The sequence below is a fragment of the Cygnus olor genome, chromosome 6 (genome assembly GCF_009769625.2).
Source record: "Cygnus olor isolate bCygOlo1 chromosome 6, bCygOlo1.pri.v2, whole genome shotgun sequence".
Taxonomy (NCBI): Eukaryota; Metazoa; Chordata; class Aves; order Anseriformes; family Anatidae; genus Cygnus; species Cygnus olor.
The window spans coordinates 18,492,688-18,514,033 of record NC_049174.1 but is presented as its reverse complement, the minus strand read 5'-3'; the positions used below and the strand labels follow the sequence as shown (position 1 = coordinate 18,514,033).

The window sequence follows — 21,346 nt, the reverse complement described above, 5'->3', positions numbered from 1 at the left end:
CTTTTGTTTTTATTATTCACCACATTTCCTTCTTTTATTCCTCTTTCTCATCTCGTTCTTTTGTTCCCTTTCCCTCCTCAGATGATTCTCTTCCTCGCAGCGGGAGGCTCCCAGCAGCTGGGGATGGAGAACTGCGGCCCGCGGGATGGCGAGGGGCTCGCCGGCAGGTGAGCCGCTGCAGGCTGGGGGAACCGGTGGCCGAGGAGAAGGCAGGCGGCAGCCCACCGGCTGTTGCTGCTGCAGTCTGCGGCCATGTGGGCACAAGGCCTGCTGCTCCCTCCTGCCTGCTGCGCTGACTCTCCTGAGGACAGGGTGGGTATATGAAGAACTCGCGTGTGGCGTTCGTGGCTTCCCGCACCTGCCTTGCTCAGGGTGGCGGAGGAAGAGGGAGGAGGGACAAATGGAGGAGGAGGAGATGAGATGGCAAATATGTCCTCTGGCGAGGACGGGGGGCTATAACCCACCCCTCAGCTGTTCCGCATGCGGGCTGGGAAGCGGGGATGCAGGTGCTGCCTGCTGCTGACCCTGCCTCCCATCCCCATCTGGCAAAACTCTGAGTTCAGCGCAGGCTCCTCCATGCACGTGGCAGAGGTAACCACGACTTGCCCCGCAGAGCTGGAAGGGAGACGGCTTTTTTGCCTCACTTTTACCAAAATACTTTTACCACCCATGGGCACTTTGTAAGTACCGCAGCTTGGCCGCAACCTTGCTGGCATGGCGTTAACAAGAAACCTCAGTGCTTTGAGAAGAGATCAGAGGTCACCGCTGCAGGGGACCGGGGGCTGATTTATTAAATAGCTAAATCCATTTAAGACATAATTTCTCAAAAAGAGTGGTGTACTCGAGGCCGTTCAAATGAATAAGAAAGTATGTTGGCTGATGTCCCTCTCTACTTTCCCGAGCCACAAAACCGGGGCTTAATGTGTGGATGCAGGTTGTTGCAGACCGACGGGTCGCCTCCAGCTCCTGAGACATGACAGATCTGCGGAGCTGGTCCCCGCTCGTGCCTTTTGGATGAGCAGTGACACCGAGCTAGGTGAAACCGAGCCAGGGGTTCGCCCCAGCGGGGCCAACCTCGCGTGTGCTGCGCTGAGTATCAGCACGGGAAGGGACGGAGACGCTTGAGGAGGGCCGCAGCCGCCCTTAGCGCCTCCACACACGGGCCGGGCCTTGACACCTGCACGCCCCGAGCCTCCCGCAGCGGCGGTCCCCAGACGGGCAGGCGCGGCCCCTGTCCCCCGGTGCCCAGGCCGGGCGGCGCCCGCCTCAGCCCGCGGGGCCGGCAGGGGGCGCTCTGGCTCCGGGTACGCGGAGCCGCCGCCGCTCCGGCCGCGTACCGGGCCCCGGCCCCTCCGCGGGCGGCCTGGGGCGGCGGTGCCGCCCCGCTCCCTCCTCCGTGCGGGGACGGAACGGGACGGGACGGGCGGCGGCCCCGGGCGCCCGGCAGGTACCGCGGGCTCGCACCGCAGCGCGGGGGGGCCAGGAGGCGACCGCGGCCGGGCAGAAGCCTCGGAGGGACCCCCCGGGAGGCCCAGCCCGGCCCGTGGCGGCGCCCGCCGGCGGAGGCTGCAGCGCCGCGGGCAGCGGGGGCCCGGCCCGGCCCGGCTCGGGGCGGCCCCAGGCGGGCAGCGCCGGCAGCCGCGTCCCGGCTGGAGCCGGAGGAAGTTGGGAACAAAAATATCGTGTCCGTGTTTGCAGCCCAGGGGTTTCTTTGTGCGCTCGCGGAGCTTCCCGCCGCGTTCTGCCCTCCGTGCAGTTTGTTTTCCCTTTTTTTTTTTTTTTTTTTATTGCTCGAAGAATTTACTCTGAACAAGAGGAAAAGAAGAAAAGCCTTAGTAATTGTTGCAAAGGTTTTCAGAACGTAGTGCTTAAATGACGAGCGAAAAGCAGTTTTTCTCTTGCTAGTTGGTGAGTTTGTGGAAATTCAGGGTGATGCTGCCGGCAGTGCAGGTATGTGCGCTGAGGAGATACGTGCTTTCTTTCACCGCATCTGCGTAACCTGGCTGCTGACTGCCATTTACATACCCCTGCGGCTTTATGTGTCTTTTAGGACTCAGTAACAAAAACTATTTTTATTAAAAACCTTACAAAACAAAGATTTTAAAGGACAGAGGAGAATGTGCTAGCCTCGCAGCTGAAGCAGTCCTTCCTCTTACGTGATGATCCAAACATTTTGGACCAAATCCTTAGCACCGTGAACTGGCTCAGTGAACCTACCCGGTTCACCTCAGCTAAAGGTCTCATTCCGGGGGACTACATACACACAATACGGAGCAGGTTCCAGAGGCGCAAAAAGGCACGGTCTCGCATTTCAAGAAAAATCAAACTAAGCTAGACTAAACCAAAATAAAATCTTATTCTGTGCTACAGTAATTATCTGTAATGACTGCACATACTTTGTATCCCATGCACAGAGGCACATGTTCAACCAGGAGCTGTATTTGATGCTTTAGAATGAAAAGAACTAATTTTTATTTTATGCCTTTATTTGCTTTGTGGTTGATATGTAGTTATTTCATCCTAGGATATGTGAACAAATCCTTAAGAAATGAAATGCAATCCGCTTTATTATTGCGTGTCCTCAAAAGGCTGCTGGTGACTTCACCATTTCAAATGGCTTTACATCAAGAAGTTTAATAATCACATTTTTATAGTTTTTTTTTTCTGTGATGTTTTACTTGCCTGGTCAAAATTACCCAACGCAGCACAAAGATCAGGGAGCGTTTCAGGTAGTTGCTTATCAGTTATTGTAATAAGAGGTTTCCAAAATCCCCTCTGGAGTGAGGCATTCTTTAGGAGAAGGGGCAGGTTCCCTACACTCAACCGCGATCACCCCGGTGACTTCCTTCGCTGGGTTTCTTCAGTAATTTCTCTAATGTGTCAAGCCACTTTGCTGCAAAATAAATATTCAGAGATGGGGGGGGAGGAGGGGGAGAAGGGAGGAAAAAATAGGCTTCCCAGTGAGCTATTGATTTGAAATATGAAACATTTTATTGATACAAGAAAAACCCAGACATAAGGAAGCGGTTTGATATTGCACAATATTTGAAAAAAATCATGTGCATCTGTTTAGCACAATATACTGCATAATGACAGCAATCTTCCCTGTTTGTATCTATTCATCTGATTATACAGCGTAACAATTCTTTTTGCTACATATTTATTTACTAAGGATTTTTTTTTAATGGATAATAAATTAGTAAATCAAATACCATGTGCTTGGGAAAATACGTTAGTTGACTCCCTGCACACAAGATAGTTGCAATTCATATTTTATGTGATATTCAGTGATACTTGCATATACAGACCTCGCTATGAAGTTACGTGCTTCCCTTGTGGAGAAGACAAAGGAAGTTCTAAATCACTATTTAGTACTCTTTCATCTAGGCACATGTTATTTTGAAAAGCTTCAGTTTGTAACACTGCAATGCAGCACTGATGTAATGAAGAGCTTTGACTTACTTGAAGTATAACCCAGTGGCCCTCTTTTGATGCTTTTTCCATAGCTATTTCTGCTGCTGCTTCCTGTCCTTGACCCAAAGATACATTGTGAAGTTCTCCTGAGTCAGTGGTAAATTCAAACTTGTCCACTAAACAGAACAATACACTGTACTACTTTGAGCCAAATAATGAAGTGTTCAAACAAGCATGTGTTCTACACACAGCGTTTAAATGGCACACATCACATGAGTCACTAAAGTGAAGAAACAGCCCTTAAAAATATAGTTTCAATTAACCAGCTGAGCTAGGATATTGTATTGCTTTCTAGCTAGGTATTCTGTGTTAGCAAAATACTGTCTGAATATTGTCTGAAAAGCAACCCAGAAGCGGAGCAATTGATTCATGCTAATGGATCCCTAACCATTGCCTACATAAATATTTCCATGCATGCAAAAGTGGATATGGTGTACATGGACGGCTGATTAAAGAAAAAAATAAAGAATAAATGAATTTAGTGAGTCTCTAAGGTAACACTGCACGCTGGCAATACAAGGGGGTAGACAAAGTCCTGACGCTGACTCCAGGAGTTAGTTTGCTATGAGGAGGGTTAGCAAGTTCTCAGCCTGTTTAGGTAGTGGGGTTGTTGCTCAGGTATCCTTATGCAAGGTGGATGACTTGCACTAGTAAAATGGAGAAGAGCAGACAGTTACCTCTTATTTCAGAGAGCAGCCGGCATTCACCCAGGCAGCTGTCTGAGTCAAGCACTGTAACTTTCATCAGATAGTTAGTATGTGCTCCAGCTGTAACACTGTTTGTGCATTAACATGTGACAGTGCTCAGCACTTGCTAATGGAGCCACCTCTTTTATTTCTCTGCCTGTGGTAGTTAAAATAAAGACCGGTCGTAGTACTAGGTCATTTGGTAGAAATTTCTCTAATGGAAAATGCTGTGTTTCCTTGTGGTTGTTAGTGATAGGGTCTAGTCTCGTGGTTCAGAATCCATAAGGGGACCACACCAGGAGAAACAGTACTGGGGAACAGCACTACCTTCTTTAAAGTTTCTGTGAATGCTGCCTTACACCTCTTCGCACAATTTGTTCGAAGTTACGTTTGGACAAAGATCCCGTAAGTTAAGAATTACAGTTGACAGAGCCTCAGGGAAAACAACAGTTAAGGTGTAAGACCCATCTACGGGGCATAATATTTTATCATGACTTAAATTTGGTAGAGATCCAAGTACAACACAGGTTAGGGTCACTCACAGTGTAAAAACCTGTCCTTCAAAGGGCTGAGGCTAGTAATGCAAACTGACAGCACAAGTCATACCGGCAGGTCGGCCGTCTCACATCATTATCAGGTTCAGGGGAGAACTTTTTGCTTTTCATTCTTTTAGAAATTTCTTTTTTCTGTGTGTTACAACTCCAGCGCTTCTGCTTGTCCTTTCCAGGAGCCTTCAGTACTTCTGTCCGAGCCACAAAATTTATTCCTTGTCTGCAATTGAAGAATTAATACGGAGAGCCAGCACGTTTGAACATAAGCATGTGGATTTCAAAAATCTGTATAACTAAAGATCTTGATTTTTTCTTTTTAAGTTGCAGGATCTTTATTATAGTCATGCCTAGGTGACCAAAGGCATGCCATTTGTTAAATTCTCTCCATGCGGAGTTACAAAATCAGGTAACTGTTGAGTTAGTAGTCAATGTACATTTAGAGAGTTCATAAAGCATCCGTTCCTTTTCACTTATCTAAAGGCTTCAGGACAGAACAGCCATGAAATTAATGGAAAAGACTTGAAAGACTTGTAATACTTATCAGTGTTTATTTTTGCAAAAGCTTTAGATTTTATTTGTAACCAAATTCCCTGTTCAGAACATTTTTAAAGCTTTTAAAACCATGGAGTACAGGCTACGGTTATCATAAGCTTAAATGATAGACATATAGAAACATTTCTCATAGTACACGAATCAGTTTCCAGATCAGATGGTGATTAAGTACCTTGGTTTGCAAGACCAACTGAGCCTCCACCAAAACAGGGAGAAATTCTAAATGTAAGACTTTTCTGAAATATCTGCCTTCACAAATTAAATGTGGACTTTTGTGTGCAAGCCTTTTAGTATGTCAACAAGGCTGTAAACAGTAAATTGTGTTGAGAAAGAGTATTAATACAATATTCCAAGGTCAGCTGAACCCAAATTTCTCTAGAAGAACGGTTTACATTAAGAAATTGCCAGGTCAGAGATATATGGTGAAATGCTTAAAATCTTAGAAGATTGTAAGACCCAGCTGTAAATTTTCTACTGTTGTAAAAAAAAAATAATAATAAAAGGGGGAAAGGGGGAGCTCTACACCATTATTTATGGTGTTGTAGAGGGATGTGCTGTGTACTGTTAGTTGGTATTTAATTCAGAAGTGCATTCAGCTTTGTATTAGTAGCGGCCACTGAGTTATAAGCCATCAGAGCAGCAAAAGATAGGACAGAAATAAACTATTGACTGCAATTGCCCCTTTGAAAAGGAACAGGAATTTTGAGAGGGGAGGGAAGGAATTTCCTTGTCTCTGGTGGTTTATTATTCTCTGGAAACAGGTAAACCAACCCTGGCTCATGAAGATACTTTAGAATAGGAAATGTTTTGCCTTTGAAATGTACGAGATTACATGTCATTTCAAACGGTGTTCATGGCGAAGATACCCCTGGGACCACCTTACAAGAGCTTTATTTCTTGCCTGCAAATTAGTCAGTTCAAAACACTTCTCATCTCTGCCTTCAGCTCTTAATACCACACACGCCATTCGTAAAATAGGGGATAAGAATGAAAAGACCCTGAATACAAAAGTACAATTAAAAAAATAAAACAAAAGACTGTAAAGGCAAGAACAAGATGCATTTCAGACGACAAGGAATAGAATGAAATTTTGGTGCATTTTTGGAGGCATTTCAATAAGCCCTCTTTTTTCAGATTCAGCAGGGGCTCATTGAAACAGCTATGTTTTCCAAGTGGCAGACAGACAATAGCATCTAAATTATTTTTAAGAAAGCACTCATAGCACTAAAGCACCCTCTACTACTAAATCCATCTTACAGGAGAAGGGTGGAGGAAAAAGAAAGGTCAACAAATGTATCAAGTTCTTTGTGTAATGCTTCACTGACATTTTCCAACTGCCTTAGCTGGCTTTTATTTTTTTATTTTATTTTTTTAGGAATCCTGGTAAAATGCAGTGAAGGATTTAAGGTCATCATCTGTCTCTCCCTAACTTCTGACATCTCTTTATAACAAGAAAGAGTCACAGCCAACTGTAACAGGAGGGCAACACAATGAATCCCAGTAAGACAGGGAAGGGGGGAGGTCTGCTGCCCTTTTGCCCCTATTTCTTCCTTGCAGAACAGAAGTACCATCTGTTCCTAGCCCTAACATCCATGCATTTGATTTCCATTCCATAATAACTAACACACAGGAAAAAGATTATCAAGTGATCTAAAGCACTATCAGCATTAGCGAGTCTTCCCCATCCAGCATGTTTTGTTTGCACCTCCAAAGATCTGTAGATAAAATGGATACAGGCAAGTGCCTTAATTGCCTGGAATTATTCTGCTCTCTGGTAGAGGGCCATATGGTCAAGGTGTGGAACATGACCAGACTGAGGATATTTAGGTACTGGGGTTAGAAAGAGATTTAGGAAGACCAGACGAGAGGAAGGATGTTTAGATACGTCAACGTGAATTCAGTAAACCAGTCCCTATTACTTGGTGCTGTGGTATCTCATCAGAATAATGCAAAATTGAGTTTCTGTTTGATGTGTGAGGCTAGACAGTCAGTATTAAAGTATAAGCCTCTTTCAAAGGAATCTGTAAAAAGTTTCTTATGCTTCATAGTAGAATTTTCTGCATTCTCAAATTAAAAGCGCAACACCAGCAAATCCCCCAAACACAATCCAGCAAACTCAGCTTGAGATCCAAAAAAACAATGAGAACTTCTTGCCTTCCTAACTCAGTGCAGGTGCCAAAGATGCTGTAGATCCCCCACTTACGCCCAGTTATGCCTGGTGTATTGTTGATGAAAGTAATGGGGTGGAGCAGTAGATGTCAGTGAAGGAAAAGCAACTACAATGTGATGTTTGCAGAGCAAGGTAATGATTAACCAATAGGTTCAGTGAGACTTCTCTGTCCTAGCTCCTCAGCCATTTCAATGCTATTACCTCTTGATCTCTATACCAGATCATTTTATGTCTCTCTTTTCATCTTCTTATCTTTTCCCCCTTTTCTGGTGCTGCCTAGCCCACCTTGTTACTTAAAGCACTTTGATGACCAGAACTTTGATGTCCATGTTGTCAGATCCCAGCTTTCTACTCAAGGACTGGGGAAGGATCTCAGCCATGGGAGAAGCATGGACTGTAAATAAACTCAGAAGATGATCTAAGAGGACAAAGTCATGAAAACGGCTAGCAAGTAGTTTGTGCTTCAGGCTGGATTATTTTGCGCAAGTCATACTTTGCTTAAGCTGCATCTGAAATCTGAAGCTGATCTGTCTGGCAAACCTACTGATGTCTACGTTGTCAAAATACATGAGACAACATTTCATTTCTCCAAATTTCCATTCATTTCATTGCCTTATTTTCTTTCTTTTCCTCCCACACCGGGATGACATTTTGAAGCATACTTTAAAGAGCATAATTTGATCAAATGATCCAAGGGAACTCCCTATAGACATCCATGATTTAACGCTAGATCTGTTCTAAAGGTTGGCACGTCTGACAATGGAAATTGGTTTAACCCCAGTTAATTTCTAGATAATAAATGTGGTGTGTTTTTCAGAGTCAGGATGGGATTTTGTTTACACAGCTCAGTCAGAAATATATCAAACAAGGACAGAGCCCAGCTGGGTATGGCGGTGAGCACGCTGAGCATCCCAGCCTAGGCAGAAGCAGAAGGGGCTCAGCACCTTCCTGGAGCCAGCCCTTGTACATGTCCTCCCGTGAGGTCCTTGTAGGTGACTTCCAGGTGACTTCAAGGAGACTGGGCAGGAATTCAGTGTTCGTCTGATTTACGGTTCGGTACAGTAGATACTTTGTGCTCTGAAAACAAGTAGGGTCAGCACTTGAATCTGAATTTTTGTCCTCCCTTTCTCTTCTCCATTTGGGATTTCATCTCCTAGCTCACAGCACATGCACTGGAAGCCAGATCAGCTTTTTTTATTAGGTTAGAATTTTTCTCCTAGTCCTGACTCACATCCCTGCAGGCTTTGGGTTCCTCTGCTCTGTATCCATTTATCACTTTTTTTCAAAGGGAAGAAGGCAACTTTTGGTATGGGTGCAAAACTCAGAAGAGGTCTGTGCCGAATAAGAGCAAGAACACAGCTGCACAAGACTCAGCACACTTCTTATAGACAAAATGCAATGAAGAGAAAGATGACACTTTAAGCTAAATCAGACATCATTATACAATACTTTTCCCATTCAGCTTGCTCTAGCAGGAATATGTATGTGCAGCGGCAGCACTTGGGACATGAAGAGCTACTTTGAAAGTAGATGCATTTCCCAATGTTTGAGGTGTGGATGGAGAGTAAGAAAAACGGCTGTCCCTGCAGAGGTGCCCCCAGCAGGAATGGCTTCTGTGAAGACTTGCTTTTGTGTCCTTAATGAGAATGCAACCTGGAATGGCTCAGAGTAAGCTCAGTTTGCAAGAAGCATTTCAGACCAACATCCACTGCCTGAGAAGGTTTCCAGAGGCTGGGCAGAGACAGTCAGCATCATAAACAGCCCAAGCTACAGCAAGGAGACCCAGCAGAAGTACACGGACAAAACCGTCCACATTCCCTCTACCTGTGAAGACGAGGCAGCGAGGCACATGTCCCCTCCCTCTCTGATGTGAGGCCTGAAAGTCATTAGGGAAAGGACTGTCCTGAGGACCGCATGGCCGCACGTACATGTGTATGCACACACAGTCGTAAATGGGAGTTTGTGCAGGGTCCATGCTGTACTGGGCTGTGGAAGTGACCTTTTCTCTTTCAGACAGACCAACATGAATGGTGCCTGGGGGTGTTAGGCAGGTGGTCGGGTCCTTCACCCTCAGCCTCTTTACTGTTTTTATTTTGGCTTCCAAGACCTGAAATACTGGAGGTGTTAAGAGGTGATACTACAGTCGAAGACTTCTTATTGACAAAAGGGAACACACTGCATGTATGGACCTAAGAATGTATTGTTAGTCTAATAAATGTTTTAAATAGTCTAAGAGTCAAAATTACCAAATTAATACAGGAAGGCCTCATTAAAAATAGAGTTAAAGCTATTAGACAGAATTTCCCTGTTCTCTTGTGTTGTGCTTACTCCTCCAGGGTGCCTTTGGGTCGGAAGATTGACACTTTGGTATTTCTCAGAAGGAATGGGGGAGTATTGTGGTGAGTCATCACCAGGAGGAGTGTGATATTCAGGGGGCAGGGGGATGCTTTCTCCTCAGTCTGGTGTCTGCTTGGATTTGATTTTATATGTTTTCTTAACACTAGCAGCTTACTGTAATTAAATCACTGTGATGTGTCCTCTGTGTCTGCACTCTTCCCTGTGACTTACTCCAGAGCCATACGCAGTTCAGTCCACAATGAAAATCCACTTGTTTCTACTATAAACTAAAGTTAAATTAGTTGAGAGTACCTCACAACTAGACATAGCTAAAAGAAGTTAAAACCTACTTAGGCCAAGACAAACCCAGGGAATTGCTGAGGCCTTGCACCATCATGTCAATACAACCCCCCTTGCTATTTACTAATAGTGGCAAAGTCACATTTACTTGGCTATAAAGTCCCTTTGGTTAGTCTATGAATTGCAGAGTTCAGCAGGGATTTGCAAACCCTCCTCTGACTGCAGATTCCCAGCTGAGCAGCAGACCTTGGGAGTGTTCACACTGCTTGCTATCTGCTGCATCATGGAGAGCTGTATAGATCTGACTGACCTGTATTGCTTCATTGCCATAAGGAGGCAAGCTTACAAAAAGTGTTTGATTTCTGTTGTCTACATAATTTGCACAATCAACAGAAATACTGTGATTATTAAAATGAGAGCTGTAGCTTGTGGAGCTAAGTTAAAAATTCCTGTATGTGTAGGAGACCATAGTGTAACCTATAAGGGTATAGGATAATTAAAATCATATGCTTCAATCTATGATGCATCACACACCCACACACACACACACACACTCGTTCAGGCAGGTTTTACACAATGAAGTAGTTCACAATTTCTGGAATTGGGTATGTGCACAAACACAACTAGATTCCCACATATATGATTATAGATTGATTAGAAACAGAAGGAGAAATATCATAATCACATCTGGTTAACTTTTTAGCTAAGCAATCATGTGAAGACTGGAAACTAATATCTTCACATTTATATTGCATATTTCAATGCTATTTTCTGGCATTCTTCTGAAGAGACTCACTGGAATATTCCATTTTCTTTGATAGTCAGTGTTCACAGATGCACACCTTTAATAACAGAGACGCGACTGTTTTATATCTCCAAAGTTATCCGATCAGCTTTTTGGTAAGAAAAAGAACTTTTCTATCAACTTGATACATGATGATATAGCTTACATATCTGTGGTGTTTCCATGTGCTAAATTCAGGATGTTTTAATATATCTCCAATACAATAGTACACAAATTCAGAATTTATTCAAAGAAATATAGTTTTCCATGACAAAAAAATTTTAAACCTTGTTGACCCATCTTTGCTCCTATGTTTTTTAAGTACCTGCCCTTGTAAACCTCTGAGAAAAATCTGTCTCTATCTTCTCTATAGCCTCTCATGAAGTATTTTTAGGCAGCAATAAATCCCCGCCACCCCCTTGGCCTTTTCAAGGCTGAGGAATCGCAGCTCCCTTGGCCTCTCCTGGCATGCTGCCTGCTCCAGCCGCCACGGCTCTAGTGCCGAATGTCAGTGTCTTGTACTGTGGGAGACACCATAATTAAATCCGTGATTTTCATTTATGGTATCTACTTTTGTTCACATACTTACTGAGAGTGTAACAATTTTAACTTGGTCTGCTGTACCCTCTCAGCTGTACCCTCTTCTCAAGTTTTATCCTGAGCCATTTCAGTTGGATGCGCTTCTGTTTCAGCTTTCAGTTTCCCTTCTCTGAAGCTCAAATTTCCGCTTACGCTGCCTGTTCTACATTTACCTCTCTTGCCACTAACCAGACAGCAAGCATATGCTTCAGCATATTATAGGTTTTCTGAGAAAAGAATTTAGACTTTTTTTTTTTTTCTTTTAATTTTGCAAAATCTTGCTCTTCTTCCTGGATAATTCTGCAAAAAGCTGGACCCTAAAGGTATGGTCCCCTCAGAATGAGCGTAATAATAAGGAGGACACTTCCAAGGAAAATAGCGAGATGATTTGAAAATTAGGAGAGCAGCAGAGCTCCTCTGAGTTTTCCTCTGCAGAAGTCCTGGCAGCATTTGGCTCTGCAGTAAGCCAGTATGGAGGGCACCTGAGTTTCCCCTGCAGTCAGTGAGAACAGAGGATACTCAGGACTTGGTAGAAAGCATTCTCCCTTTTGAAGGGCTCTTGAAGAACCCCCTCCCTCCATTAGGAAAATTACCTCTTCCCTTCATCTCCCCCATTCCAATTCATGAACTTAAAATGATCGTAGTAGCATTAGAAGCATTAGAAACAACACAGCCCAAAAAATTATTCTAGCAAAGGCAACGGAGCTGTAATTGCAGGTGTCACAGAATTTAGTGTGAGAGGTGGTGTTTCCAAAATTTGTTTCTTAAATATTTTCAAAGTGTGTAAAGAGGGGAAGCAAGCAAACTAGCAGGCAGCATTTTTCCCCTCAGCGGTTTTTGTGGACTAAGAATAGAGGGAACATGTAACAAGCATCTTGCTATTAAATTTGCCCATGACAAATAGTGCAGCTGCACGTAGTGTGCAAGAACATCTGTAGACTCATGACACATGCAGAATCCCCCACACTAAGAACGTGACATTATACTGAAAACAATTCAGTTGTAAAAGCAATATAAATCTGTTTTATATAGTCTTTCTCCACCTTCTCCTCCCCCTTCTCTGTTGAATTATGTTAACTGAAGGATTCTGTCACTCCTACATGGCATTAGTAAAAATCACAATATAAAAGTGACTAAGCATTTTGGGATTGTCCCCTTTTTTCATTAACTGCTAGAATGCAATTATGCCTTTCCTGGAGAAACAGAAAGTTAAGAAAGAATAACCAGCAGCAGAAATGCATTAGACACCAGAGCCTACTCCAAGTGGAACTTGACTGGGTTTGCAGCTGCAATTTAACTCTTCAGAAATCAAGGGGTGATTTCCTGTGTCTCTGTCTCTTGTGCAGCTGGTCAGTTCAAAGTGAGCAGCAGGATTGCTACCAGCCTTTACTTCACCGATGTAAATGCCTGCACAAAGTGCAGTGATAGGAAAAAATATGGAAAAAATGCATGGATTGCTAAAGTAAGGGGAAATTCCTTGCCTGGGATTTTGTGCATTCCTACATCTTCACATTCAAAGAATGCTGCTATTGTGGAGTTCAGTAAAAGCTCCACGTTGCCCTAATGAAGGTGTGTGCGTTTTTCAAAACCCTTGAAGTCTTTTATTCTCCCCAAAGTGGTTTTAACAAAATGTTAGCTTCCTTTTTCTACATATTCTGCAATTTTCTCCCTGACATACTTTCTTTGCAATCTTTAGATCTATTAAAGTAAGGAATATTATAACGGCAACACAAGCACTATTTTTTTTGTAAGTCTGAGGTTGTCTAAAGACTGTGATGGTAATGTCATGACAAGGCAAATACATGTCATTAATACCTGGATCATCATTAACTCATTTCTTAGGAAACATCTTATTTCCAGTCGTAAGGGCAGTTCAGGCCTGATAACTACCTGAAGCCCCAAGAATATTTCCACGTCCTTTATGCAGACTGCAGGGCAAGCCTGAAGCTGGAAGAGTCATCCAGCTGGGTCATAATTTTCAGCTCGGTGCCCATTAAATTCCTGCAACCTGACTGCAAAAACACAACCCTTGAGAGAGATGTAATGATTTTATTGATAGCATACATTTTGAGTACTCTGACTTGCTATATTCTTTGGTCAAGTCCTTTGAACTCTGCTTCATCTCCTAGCTGAACGAAGCCTTGTTTTTCTATTTCAGAGACATATTGAGCATAAGTGACAATGTTTATGAAGCGCTCTGAAGATGCAAAAGATATGCAAGTGCAGCTGATGTCACCTGACAACATTCGCTTACTATTAAGGGTATATTTATCTCTTAATTAAATTAGATATGATGACTTAGTTAATAATGCAATGATTTTTAACATCCATTTCCCAGTTTGCATGTTCAGTAACTGTTTGTACAAGATACATAATCATGTGCATCACCATAGCAGAAAGGAATATCATACCCCCTGCAAAGCAGTTCTGAAGTTGGAAAAAGCTTTTATTAACTTTTAATGTCCCCATCTTTCATGTGGAGAAGTGGACATTCAGCGGTCAGGTGTGACTGCCATCAGTTGCGGCCACCCCATGCCAGCAAAGACTGCCTGTTGTCCATACTGCTCACCTGAACATTGCTGCATTTATCTTTCTGTTGTTGCTGGTTTTATGGTGATTTTTAAAAAGTCTCATTTATTTTTTCTTGTGGTGGAAAAGCTATGGTTCTTGGTGAGTAGACACATGCAGTTTTCCCATGGACAAGCTATTTGAAAAATACAGGTTATAAAATAAACACAATTTTAAAAAATAAATGTATTTGTTTTAGACCAGAAGGAGCCAAATTCAGCATTAAAATTATTATTATTGTAGCTGATTTAATCCTTTGTTTATCTTCATTTCTATTTCTGCTGCTGTGAGTCTTGTTGTTTATAGCTTTTCAGCCAGAAGACTATCCCAAAGGAAATTACTGTCAGCAGCCAAAAAGAGTATCAGTAATTCATCCTCAAGCACCGTCAACTTAATTCTAAAGTGATGTCGCTGCTTTACAAGTTCAGGCTGAAGCGGTGAGTTTACAAATCCATAAATCAAACCACATCAGTAAAGGAAATATATATCTCTTTTTCAAACACTCTGTTTTCCTAAAACTTCATGGTAAGCATAGATTTTAGTAATTGGATCTTCGATTACTAGAAAAAAAAAAGAGAAAATTGTGAACTGTTTTGTACATCACAGGAAGGTTTAAAATAGAAAAGCTAAATAACTACTGCCTACTCAACCCTAATAAGTACACATCGAACATCCATAATGGTAGCATGAAATGGTACCTTGGAAATGGCACCTGCCTTTACTGGGCCATTTCATTTGTTTAACAATACCCAGCAGCTGACAGCCCCCACCTGCTTCTCTGAAGGCAATGCCCTATGGCAGCAGCAGGTGTGCCCATCTCACCTGGCCTGCAGAGGGCGTAGAGCCTGGAGAAGGAACTTGTTTTGCACTGCTTCAGTACCTTAAAATTTGATAACTTCAGGCGTGGGATTGTGCTGAAATTGGTTGTAATTATAAAGGTCATTCGTGAGCTCTAAAACTGAACGTGAACTGGTGTTCTGGTGTCCTCCAGAGCCTGGGGATGTTCTGCACAAGTCTTGGATACCCGTCATGGGTGTATTAATGTGCTTGTTTCCACAGGTCAGCTGTATCTATCCACTGTTAACAACCAGATTAAAAATATTCAAAATGGAAAGATTTGCTTACAAGTGTTATCATGTCTGCTGACAAATGGCCTCTGGGGACACAGATATATTTACGTTCTAGCTATGCTGTGAACCCAGAGTGATCGCCTGGGTTGTAGAAAAGTTTCTCTGGATTTGTAATAGCATAAATGAGGCTGGGTTGCGTGTTCCTCTGAGTAGCGTGAGGCGCGTGAGTGCGCAGTGGTTTGCTAGGCCTGGGCGAGGCCTGGGCTCTGTGGCTCGCACCCCCATTGTGCCTGCAGCCTGTGACGGTTGTGAGCAGCACAGGTGCTCATGAAACATCCTTGGTCTGAATGTTTCTGAACTGACCTAATGCTTCCTGAGTAACAATAAAACTGATTGAAATTCTTTAGGTCTAAAAGTGCCACTTAAAGAACTTAGATTCGGACACTTTCTGTGGAGAATCAGCAAACGATTTGGTGACATACAGCCCCAAGTGCAGGACCAAGAGCCTGGCAGTCCATGCGAGTGCACTCCCTGCCTTCAGCTCAGCCCACTGGTAAAAATGTGCAGAATTTATTGTCCAGGGCACAGCTTATTGCCACAGGCAGAGTGGAGCCTCAGCACGCATTCAGATTCAGAACTGCAACCAGCACTTAGTGAATAGCAGCCACTTTCTGAGTCTCAGCACACTATGAAAATCCTTCTTGAATCAAATGCCCCCGGGGGAGTGAGAAATTAAAGATCCTCTTCCACTCTGGGCTGGGGCATGCCACTAGATCAATGCTCGGCATAAAGAGCTTTCTGCTTGTCAGTGCAGGGTAGGGGTGGCAGTCGGGGCGGACGCTCCTTGTAACAAGCAAACCAACAGGCGACATACCAAGTAACATGAGAAAATGACAGTGGTGGTGAAGACCAGGAGGAAAGTACAGTAGTGAGGGGCCCTGCGATGCCTGAATTGGAAAGCATTTTGCCTCTCAGCTTGAACTTTTTAATTAAGGAATTTCACAGTAATTTCAACTATGTTTAAAGAGCAATCATTTCAGTGCTCTCACTCACTAAATATTTCTTGCAGTCTAACTAAGCAGTGACAGAGATGGGAGCTGAATTCCTTCAGCTCCACTGCATTAACAGCAACTCCTTTCCAGCCTACGCTGCAGGTCGGTGCTGTCCTGTGGCAGCCTTCTTGGGCTTACAGGGTGTGGAAAGCTCACACAGGGCCGGTACTGTCCCTGGCTGGCACTCAGGACCCATGTGTACTCAGACACAGTCCCAGGCAGCACAGGCTGTGGGAAATATTTTCTGTCATTTCCTAGAGGGGCAGGGAGGGAAGGGAGGACGCTGGTCGCTGTAGGAGGGGCAGTAGGTACGGCTGAATTGGAAGGAGGGGAAGGGCTCAGGGATATAATGAGGAGGTGGGGGAAATGACACGGGAATGAAAGGGTGAGTGAGTGTATGAGATACCCACTCATCCTGGCCTTTCTCTGTTCAAAGCACTCCCTCAAAGGGTGGGTACAAGACTTGAACAGAGGGGATGGATGTCAAAATGTTTCCATAAAGAATATAGTGTAATAAATCAGAGAAAAGGGCAGAAAGGAGGCAAGGAGCAAACGGTAGGAGAATTATTTTTATTCTGAGTGAATGATTATGTCTCCTGGGTGATTACACATCGGGGTGGTGGTGTGTTGGGGAGGACTATTCAGCTAGAGAGAAAGGAGTGCTCAAATTGCAATCATTGAACTATAGTGCGTGCAAGGGTGTAAATAAGATAAGAAAAGGTCAGCGAAGAGAAAATCCAGCTGGATTCAACATATCTGGGGCACTGCAGTCTTCAGGATTTAAGACAACTATCATACAGGAGTAGGAGAGCTTTCAGAGGAAGATAGTTTGAATACTGGCAGAGCATAATCAAATAGCTGCTGGGGTAAACAGCAAAGACTATAAAAAAATACTGAGAACACGTAACTTGCAAGTGCTGGGTCAAGTACAAGACCAATGATTTCTTTCAAGTTGTCTACCAAAGCAGGCCTCTAGCAAGAAATACCTGCTACTAACATGCACCTATAAAAATCATATCAGTATAGGGCTGGAGAAAGACAAGTGATACAACGCCAGTGTCATGTATCCATGCATTATCCTTCAGTGAGCTTCTGGTAGGAAAAGGTTTTAGTAGTGCTGCAACAGTTCCTGGGGCATTAGGAAAATTGTGTGACATTAGGAGCTCTGGAAAAATAGTTGCCATGTTTTCTCAATAGCTTAGCAGATGTTTTTACTCTCACTACTACCTGTTGCTGCCAACTGGCTCTTTCCCATTTTGACTGAAATAACAGATAACTTTCAAATCTGAACCAGGTTTAACTTTAATCTGTTTGGTCCCTTGGAGCTATGGCTTGACCAATATATGCCAGTGATGACTGTATGTAAGACCAATGGCTTTTTGTGTGGTCTTGGTATTGCCAGGCACTGCCTTCACTGTTCTATTTAGCAACTGTTGTATCATCCATTGCACAGTGATGGTTCGGGAACTTCTGTCACTGGAATGGCGACCTGAAATAACAAAGGGTGAGTTTTAAATTCTTAGTGACAGTAGCTGGTATGTCTCAGTATTCACTCGTTTTTGTAGTAATAAGCAGCATCAGTGGAAAACATTATTTTTCTCACTTTGCTCAGAAGTCAGGGAAAAACAGATTCCTGCTTGGAATCCAAACTCCGAAAGCTTTGAGTTACTTTATGTAGCAGCCCAGCATTCAGAGACCCAGGGCATGGAGGCAGTAAATGCTACTACATGCCAATTCCCCACTTCCCTAGACTAGCTTTCTGGTCAAAGTTAATGATTCATAAGACTCTGCACTGATTTCACTGTGAGCTTCACATTTGCATAAGTAAAAGCTTATGCAGCTTCTGTGGGGAGATTCTTAGTAAAATTGCAGTACAAAACATTGATATTATGTAATTATAGTAGTTCATAGCAACTTAAATGAAATTGTTACTTTAAATATGCTCTAAGTGGCTCACAATGAAACTTTTGTACAACACACCTACAAAACAAATGAGTTAATCACAATACGTGTCATTTTTAATTTTTCTCTTTCATTTCTCTTTCAGTCATTCTCTCTTTGTAATTAGCATGAAGACTATCCTTCAGTCAAAACTAGCCACCTGGAAAGTTTCAGCTTGTAATATGCAGCTTTTTTGTGAATTATGAATGTGCAAAAAAAAGAGACCTTTCTCCCCACACCCCCTTCCTTGCATAATTCAAATATGAATGAATGAATTTTATTCAGGCTTACAAAAAATAAAAAAATAAAAAAATCATATTTCAGCTGAAAACAAGCATGAGAAATTTCAGATGAAAGGGAAATTTTTTAAAGAATATTATGAGCATGGGCGAACAGCAGGTTAAGATGGAAGGCTCAGTGCAGCCTTAGCTATAACAATTGCTAGCAAGCAAATACTATATCCAAGCACTAAATCTTGCTTTGTGCTGCCCTGGTGCACAGTAGTGGGGAGAGAATAGAATAATAAAAGCCGGTCCCCTTATGCAAACAGCAGGGCATAGCACTCAACAGAATACAAGAAGAAGGTGAGCCTGCCTACTGTTCTGTCTTGCTAACCATATTCCTGAGGTCTGTGGGTTAGTTGTCACCCCTAGCTCCAGTCAGCTAGCAAATGTACTTCAAACAATAGCAAGGGGCACATTTTGGGCCTTTCCAGAAGAACATTGTACCAATTCTTTGCCTCCAAATACACTGTTCTGTTAAATAAAGTATTTGAAGGAAGTTCATATAAGCAACACGGTGGTTTAACAGGTCAAAAAGGGAGTGGAACAGCTGCTAGATTTTTTCTGATTAACTGTGTATGTTAAAAAATACAGAGCTGTGAAGAAGGCATTACGTGCAAGCCCTCGCTTACCTTCCTGCTTTTCAAGTGAAGCACCCCCAGATTTCGGCTCATGCCAATACCACTTTGAAAATGAACTTTCACAAGAACTAAAGTATGATCTGGAACACCTTTCTGCACTGCTTTTTCTCTTGCTCCTAATACTGCTCTGGTGAGAAGTCTGTCTCATATTTTCTGCCCAGAAAACAATATTAAAGAAGCATTCACTTACTGCTAATAAAAAACTGTCCACCACTGTGGCTAAAGACTAATCAGCACTTCAGAATTTATGCATGGCAAGCTCAGACATACATAAAAAATATCTTCTATTCTGACAAGAGTTGCCTGTTGCAAGTTGAATTTGGCAGTAAGTGACCAAAATTGAGTTGTCAGCAGCCTCTTGCATAGTAGGAAAAGTTGTTGCTTTCTTGTGCAGATGCAAGAGTTTCTGTGGGAAAAACAGAACATAATCATGGTTCTGAATGTCTCCGCGGATTGGTAATGTCTCTAATACATAGATCACTTGTGCAAATTCAGTCCCAGCTGGATGGGAAATTATTGAAAATGGTTGTTGTTTGATTGATATAAAATGAGTTGTCAGCTTGATTCAATGCCTCCAGGGCAGATGTCCACAGCGTAATTGGCACCTGTCAGAAGCAAAGAATTCCTTGGTACAGAGTAACAACTACTCAGGCAGCCACCCCAAAATAGTCCTTGCATGCCAGGGCTCGGAGGGAAGGCAGGCAAAAAATAGTTTCTACTTTTGGGCAGAATCTTTTATGCCATAAAATTGGTAAGAGATTTGACATGACACTTGGTGCAAGGTTTTTCTTGGCTAGAGACTATCCAGTCAGCTCCCCTGCTGCTTGGGCAACACTTTCCCTAAGAATCAGAGGAAAGCACATACATTTATATATTTGTTAATATCGTCATGGTAAGGGTGTATTTATAAAGACTTTTTTTTAATGTATTTACTTACTAAAAGAAATGCTGTGAAGAATTTTATTTTCCTACATCTTGAGCAATTTTCCTCATAGCAATGACAACCATACAACTAGGGAAATAAGAGAAAGTCTTCTCAGAAAAAAATATGGCAAAGAAACCACCACTACTGACAGTGCAGCAGTCAGTACTAACTGTTTGCTAATGGTAAAGAGCAACCCATTGTTTACCACTGACTGGAATAAAACTGATTTTTTTCCTACAAGTCACCAAATAGCTGTCATATGGTTGTTACTGCCTTTGACCGAGTCTGGTACAGCTAACAACAGGAATGAATTCAATTTCCCGTCACCAATCTGTCGAGCTGGCCACCTTCTTCATGGAGCTGCTGCTCTGGGAGGTGCCAGCTGAAGGGCTTTCCATTAAAATTCATTTTACTGTCTTCATCTAGCGAATGGCTCAACTTTCCTTCTTTCATCTCTGTTTCCTCCTTTAGATTATTTTTCATTATGCCTCCCCCCCAACGTACAGACACTTTTCCTTTCATCTCTATATGTATGCTATTCCAGCACTTGTCAGCCACAGCAGGAGGGACATGGTAGAACCAAACAATATGATATGTTAGGTGGAAGAAAATATTATTATCAGATGCCTCAGAACAATCATTTATTGTCACACTTTAAAGAGGTCTGCTATGTTATTTATTTTATTATTCTGTATTAGGTACATGGTTTAATTTTACAGGCATTATTAATCACTGAAATACATTACACTTTCAGCCAGGATGTTAACATTTTAAATGCATTCATCTTGCTTCTTTAAACAGAAACAATGGGCCTTCTGCAGTGCCCTCCCTCCCCTTTAGTCAATAAATCCTTTCTATTGATTCAGGAAATAACTCTAAGCACTGTTTTATATTTTAAGTTCTACTAGCCAGGCTCAGCCATATAATTTTGCTTAATAACAAGTGGATCTTCTATTTTTGCTGGTTACTACGTGTTTGGTTATCAAACTCAGTTTGAATGTACTGGGTAGCAAAGCACAACACTTATAAAGGCAGAGAGGCACCACAAGAGATTTCCTAAATGAATGTTACAACAAAATAAAGTATATAAAAAAAAAGTGTGTGTGTATGTGTATGTGTAAGAAGCAGCCTCATCAGTAGATGAATGATAAATGAAAAATCCATCAGTGAGTATGGATTCCCTTGAGCCAGCTTGGATCAACAGACGATATGGATTTTTGATAACTCATGGCTTTGCCATTATTTATTCTCTCCTGAAATACCCATTGCAAATCTCAGAGAGATAATTAGAGAATTATCATATTGCTTAACTAAGTAGTGCAAATTGTATTATATTCTATGTATCCCAACCCAGGGCAGTATCATTAGCATCGTTTAATTGTTGCAAATATAGTCATTGCATTTTAATAAATTGTCTTCATTGTCAATATCTACG

The 21,346-nt window shown here is 42.5% G+C and overlaps 1 long non-coding RNA gene across 4 annotated transcripts; it reads left to right on the top strand.

Moving 5' to 3' along the window:
• Positions 1–1,318: 1,318 nt before the first annotated feature.
• LOC121072447 lies at positions 1,319–20,996 on the top strand. Of its 4 annotated transcripts, XR_005821217.1 has the most exons (8): positions 1,349–1,447; positions 3,507–3,571; positions 5,033–5,117; positions 6,639–6,763; positions 13,592–13,695; positions 14,308–14,438; positions 15,479–17,627; positions 18,171–20,996. It is a non-coding gene; the product is annotated as an uncharacterized LOC121072447 (long non-coding RNA). The 4 variants fall into 4 exon arrangements; XR_005821218.1 differs by lacking the exon at positions 15,479–17,627 and having other exon boundaries at positions 1,362–1,447; XR_005821219.1 differs by lacking the exon at positions 18,171–20,996 and having other exon boundaries at positions 1,362–1,447; positions 17,577–17,626.
• Positions 20,997–21,346: the final 350 nt, after the last annotated feature.